The sequence below is a fragment of the Athene cunicularia genome, unplaced genomic scaffold (assembly GCF_003259725.1).
Source record: "Athene cunicularia isolate RWA unplaced genomic scaffold, athCun1 SCF_13, whole genome shotgun sequence".
NCBI classification, from domain to species: Eukaryota; Metazoa; Chordata; class Aves; order Strigiformes; family Strigidae; genus Athene; species Athene cunicularia.
Window position 1 is genome coordinate 9,390 of NW_020799189.1, and position 7,000 is coordinate 16,389.

The following is a 7,000-nucleotide window of genomic DNA, read 5'->3' on the forward strand; positions in this document are numbered from 1 at the left end:
GCTGAAGCCCAGCCAGCTGGAAAACCAGCAGCAGTGGTCTGAGCCATACCAGTTCCCGCAACACAAACAGGCAAGCAGCAGTCATGCAGCCACATGTCCAGAGAGATCACCTAGACACAAACACCAAACCATCAGCACTGAGCCCAGAGGTGTGCTCCTGGGTCGGGCAAGTCTGGATGCTCACAATTCAGCTGCTGCCTACATGCCTAGGCTGGCAGGCTAGCTCAGCCCTCCTGAGCTGAGCTCAAGTTCCTCAAGTGGGACTGCTCAAAGCACTTGATGCAGGACTAATGCTGCATCCACTGAAATCAGCTCCTTTGGAAACAGCCAGGCCACATCTGGCAGTCCAGTGCCTGGAGATTTGGCACTTTTGGCTACTGTTTATTTCAGAGTTTGCACACAAATACTCTCAGTGTGCTCCTCCGAGTTGCTGGGGCAGGCTTTGCTTTTCCTCGCACCCTTTGCTCACAAATTCATACCACACGCAGTGCTTAGTGCACACACACTTGAAATTACTGGTCTTGTTAAAGCAGAAAGTGCGGAGAGGGCCCATCCCTGCACAAGTGGTTCCCTTCATCACGCTGTCCAACCCCAGCCCCTGCTTATGCTTTTAGATGTTGGAAGGAAGACAACTAAAAAGACAGGGAAACACAATGGTGGCGACTACTGCACCCCGGGCAGGTTTCCTTCCAGACCTTGCGTGCAGGGTCAGACCCAGCTGTGCTTCACACCTTCATGGCAGAGAGGGCTTTAAAACGAAAACTCAGTGCAAAGGCAGATGCAAAGGGGGCAACACACCACACAGAGAAGGTAAATTGCAGAGAAACATGCCATTGCTCCAGGCCACACCACTCGCCCCCAAACAGGGGCTCCAGCTGGGCTCCTGCTGGTCCCAAGGGTTCTGCAGGGACAGTGACCACAGGCCTTGTGCCACAGAGGAGCTATGGCACAGGACAAGAGGGACCTGTGGCCAAGCCACCCCAGCCATGCCCGGAAGGGACAGCCATCCCTGTCTGGTTCTTGGACCAAAAGGGTTCCCCAAGCTGCTATTACAGGGGGAAGCATAAAGCAAAGGCTTGGGGAAAAAGGAACTGTTGCATGGACACACGGATTGTTTGGGCAAGGTATTAGAAGAAAAAAAAAAAACTTATACTGTTCTTGAATCATAACTAAGCCAGGAAAACAGTGGTGTAATTCTTTACTAATGCCTTTGATATTTACCCACTTTCACAGCATTTTCTCAAATTTTAATATCCCACCTGGATGGGATATTAGTATCCACCATTTTAATATCCCTTCTCTGTCGGTTCGGGTTAGACTTGGTTGGATTATTTGTGTAGAAGGACTGAATGGTCGGCACAGGGAAATGATTTATACCTACTAGAAGGATTATACACAGCTCCTTCTGGGTAACTGGTAGTACCAGATTGGGTTGGTGTGAGTATCCCCTGCTTTCTCTGTGCTCCTATGTTCCTACCTTTCGTAATTTTCATCAAGCTTGGGTATTAGCAGAGTCCGTAGATTGTTGATGTAAGTGGTATTATGAGTCTGATGAGAGGAGATCGAGGTGTGCAGAGTATCGGGAATAATTATGAGGAATAAGCAGGGAAGAATCGTAAAGAAAAGCCCACTGGATTGCATACTCATGCACTGAAAAGATATAGCCGGGAGGGGAAGTACGGAAAACAAGAAAATCCTGATTAAATATTGTAACCAGTGGTGGTCACTTTACAAACTAGAAGCAGCAGCAGCTAAATGGCCACTAAATGGGAATTTAGACTATAACACGCTTTTGCAATTAATATTATTTTTACAGAGGGAAGGGAAGTAGGATGAAGTGTCTTATGCAGACATGTTCTTTACCCTCCGAAATCACCCGGGGTGGCAGAGGGACTGTGCACTAGTTCCACCATAAGATCCTTTAGTGCTTGCCCTGGAAAGGATTATAAGGGAGCTACTAGCTACTATTTTTACAAACCTTTGAAACATAAACTGGGAAAGCAGTTAGGCATACACAAATTTATGTATATGCCTTACTCCACAAAAGAGCTCCTAGGAAGACACTTACTAGAACAATTAGGAGCAACTATTACCTTTAGCAATGGAGAGATTACTCTGGAGGTAAATGACCAAGAATTTATACAAATCATGAGCTTGTCCCTAACTAGTATCCCCACAGGAGGATAAATCAGTGAGGAAATTATCAATCAAATGTATCCCGGAGTGTGGGCCACTGACACGCCTGGAAGGGCAAAGAATGCCTCACCCGTAGGGGTAAAACTTAAGGAAGGACAACAACCGGTAAGAATTAAGCAAAACCCTTTAAAAGGAAAATCAGGAAGAGATCCAGCCAGTTATTGAAAAATTTTTACAAATAGGATTAATAAATAGATCTCCACCAGGTGTTGGCAAACCCATACATATTGTAAACAAAATTAACTCCTGAGCTAATCTGGTTTACTGTTTTAGACCTCAGAGATGCTTTCTTTTGCCTCCCTCTCCTCGAAGCAGTCAGAAAATATTTGCATTTGAATGGGAAAATCCTAGGAGTGGGCGGAAGACCCAGTTAATCTGGACGGTGCTGCCACAAGGATTTAAGAACAGCCCCACTATATTCGGTAACCAGCTAGCAAAAGACCTCGAATTGTGGGAAGCCCCAACCCCACCCGAAGAGGGAAGGCTGCTGCACTATGTAGACGACATCCTAATTGCCACCAAGACAAAAGAAACCTGTATGGCTTGGACAGTAAGCCTTTTACATTTTGGGGGATTTCAGGGCTACCAAGTATCCAAGAAAAAGTCCCAGGTGATGCAGTGCGAAGTGATTTATCTGGGCTATGAAATCAGTGCTGGAAAAAGAACTTTAGGACAAGCCCGGAAGGAGGCGATCTGCCAGACTCTGAGGCCACAGACAGTGAAAGAACTACAAACGTTCCTGGGAATGACTGGGTGGTGCAGACTATGGATTTATAATTATGGATTGCTTGTTAAACCTTTATATGCACTAACTGCCACTCAACAGAAAAATCTCCAATGGAATAAGGAGGCTATACTAGCCTTTGACCTGTTAAAAAGGCTCTGAAGTCAGCTTTGGCTTCAGGACTCCCAGATGTAAGCCAGCCATTCTTTCTCTTTTCACATGAGAAACAGGGAATTGCATTGGGAATATTGGCACAAGACCTAGGCCCGTATCGTCGGGCAGTCGCCTATTTCTCCAAGCAACTAGATACAACTGCTAAAGGTTGGCCTGGATGCCTACGAGCGGTTGCAGCAGTGATCCTAAATATACAAGAGGCACAAAAATTCACTTTAGACCAGAAAATGACTGTATTTGTATCTCACACAGTGTCTGCAGTATTAGAAATTAAAGGGGGACATTGGCTTTCGCCCCAAAGGTTCTTAAAATATCCGGCAGCATTAGTAGACCAAGATGATGTGGCGATTGTAGTAACTAACATTATTAACCCAGCTTCTTTCCTGAGTGGAAACACAGGAGAACCAGTGCAACATGATTGCCTGGAGACCATCGAGGCAACATACTCAAGCCGCACAGACCTGAAGGATGCCCCTCTGGAAGATGCTGAGAACTGGTTTACGGATGGGAGCAGCTATGTCCTGAGTGGCAAGAGGTATGCTGGGTATGCTCTTACTACCACCCAAGAAACACTGGAATCAGGACCACTGCCTGCGAATACCTCTGCACAAAAGGCAGAGATAATCGCGCTGACTCGTGCTCTAGGATTAGCCCAAGGCGAGACAGTGAATATTTACACAGACTCGAAGTATGCCTTTAGGGTAGTCCATGCTCATGGAGCAATTTGGAAGGAAAGAGGACTGTTGAACTCACAAGGGAAACACATCAAACATAGGAAAGAAATTCTGGAACTGCTAGAAGCTGTACAACTTCCAAGAAGAGTGGCAATCATGCATGTTAAGGCCCACCAAAAGGTGAACTCGGATTTGGAAAAAGGAAATGAACTGGCAGACAGAGAGGCAAAACAAGCAGCCAAAAGAGAGGTAAAAATAGAGGGAGTTTTAGTTCCTGATGGGCAAATCATCCCAGAAGTTAAGCCTAATTATACTAAAGAGGATCAGAAGTTAAATACAGACCTGGAAGGATCATATAATGAAGAAGGTTGGGCCATCACTCCCCAAGGGAAGGTAGTAATTCCCTCTTGTTTAGCAAGACACCTGGTGCGAGAGGAACACAGGAGAGGGCACTGGGGAGCGGAGGCCCTATACCGGTATTTGGTCAAGAGTATTAGAGCTAGAAATCTGTATACCATAGTAAGACAGGTGACTCAACAGTGTAACATTTACCTCCAGACTAATCCTAAGAATACCCCCACTCTAGAAGTAGGCCAGATTGGAAAAGAAATGGGCCGGGACAACAGTGGCAAATTGATTTTTCAGAATTTCCAAGAAAAGGGGGGTATCGATATTTACTGGTATTAACGGACACCTTTTCAGGCTGGCCAGAAGCATTCCCCACTAGATCTGCCAAAGCCCGGGAAGTGACAAGAATATTAGTACAAGAAATAATTCCACACTTTGGGATCCCAGTAACTATATCCTCAGATAGAGGACCACACTTTATCTCGAAAGTAGTTCAGCAAATCAGTCGCCATCCGGGCATAGACTGGCAACTTCACATTCCTTATCGTCCCCAATCTAGTGGCCAGGTAGAAAAGATGAATCTTTTGATTAAACAACAAATAGTGAAACTTGGACAAGAGTCAAACCTGACCTGGTCCCAGGCTCTCCCTCTGGCACTTTTTTGTGCATACGAGCGAAACCGAGGGCCAGGTTGAGCCCTTTTGAAATGTTATATGGCAGACCTTACGCGGTACAGAAAGGAACATTGATGCAAGTTGGGGAGGAAACTATGACTTCATACATGATAGCATTAAGTAAGCAACTCAATAAAATTAAGAAACATGTATTTGGAACTCGGGTAGAGGGTTAGATGGGCCTGTACATAACATTCAGCCTGGAGACTATGTGTATGTTAAGTTTCTTACAGAAAAGACGTTGGAACCACAATGGGAAGGGCCGTTTCAAGTGCTACTCACAACGTTTACGGCCATCAAGATTAAAGAATACTCAGCCTGGATTCATCACACCCGAGTAAAGAGGGCCCACAAATCCCCATGAAAGGTTACACAGACTCAGCCTGGAAGACTACACTTCTCACGATAAGTCTAATAATCTCCTTTCCCCAGATACCCGGTCAAAGGTTCACTGAATGGCCGTGGTCCCAGGCGTACATGGGGTATACTGGGAGCATGGGTATAACCAATACTAACTCAGCCTTAACTTTAGCTACTGTAGTGATGCGGGGAATAGAGGTGTATACAAAAACTGAATGGAAAGACGTCAATGGAGTACCACAATTATGGGAACAGTAGGGCAAGAGATTAGAGTAGGGTGTCGAGTAATGAATGAAATCATCCATTGTTCAGTGCGTCAGATTACAGTATCTGAGATCAAGATCGTATATCCCAAATATATCGTGTCAAGTATTGGTCATATATGTGATCCAAAAGATCTAGAATGCTGATATAATTTTACTTTGACTCAACCTGCTGTCTCTGTGGTATGTCTCTGGACTAAGGATAAACTAGGGCTATCCTTTAAGTTTAACATGGTAACTACTCTAGTGACAACCACAGCAATCACTGTAAATCTTACACCCAACGTATACGAGTTCAGTCCATACGTGATCAGACACCTAGACCAACAGCAAGTGCTGATCAATCCAAAATGGTCTCTAAAAAAGTAGAATTACAGATGCAAGTTAACATTTCTAATAGAGAGCCACGTTGTTTCCCCTTCTTACGAACCTCAGACGAAGGATGGACAACTTGGCTAAGGAAAAAGGGAAATGCCTACCGGAAAAGACCACAGAGAGACCTAACCGGAGTATTAGGAATCGAATTGGAAGTGTTAAATTCAATAGATTCAGAAGTAATAACAAACAAATTAGCATCTACTACAAGGGATATATCAAAATTACAACAGCCATTGAGGTCTTCACTATCAGCATTAGGGGTACATCAATGGGCAATGTCAAAAGTAATGCCAGATTGGGAGCAAAAAGAAACAAAGGACCACACACATTGTTGAAACCTTGGGAGCATTATAAGGTGATATCGCCGTAGCTCTAAGTTACATACAAGCCCAGTTATGGATGCAAACAGTAGCAGAATCTGTAATACGGGAAGGAGAGGAGGGTACACTTCCCACTGAAATTCGAAAAATAATTTGGGATAGTGCCACAGAGACAAAGTTACAATCATGGTGGAATATGGTCAACTTCACCAATAGGCCTGACACGCATACAGTAACGACTTTTGTGTTAACAATATATGATGCAAAATTAATCACCATACACCCCATTGTAAGTCTCGGAGTCAATTACAGCAGGACTCTGCTGTACCCCTTTGAACATAAGACCTGGGCTATGAATACTGGTAATAAATGGCAAGCAGTAGATCTCGAACCCTGTATCATAAAAGAACAACAGGGATTTATATGTGAAAGTAATACCTTACTAACCCAGGATACCTGCTTAGGTACTGACCAAAAGATTTGCCACTTGGAAGCACGCCCCAATGTAGATTTGAGAACCATTGTTGTCTATACCGGAAAGGGATGTGCATGTTTAAGGGCACTGTGTGACACAATAACCATAGATGGGCGAGAGAAGAAATTGATACAGCATCTTAATTACTGTATTTGTAATTTCACCATCATCCTGGGGTGCAATTTCACTTATTCTGCCCCGGTGGTTACACATTCCCTCTTGAAAAGCAGCCTCAGGGTAAAGGTACTTCCTGTCCCCATAGGCTTAAATGTCAGTCCTATAGAAAGCCTATTAAAACACCCAGACTTACACCGGATACTGAAAGAAGTTAAGGAAAAAGGGCAAGAAACTTTACTCACAACCTTTCATGATGGGGAAAGGATAAAAAAGGTCTTAAAGATGGTTGAGCAGGAA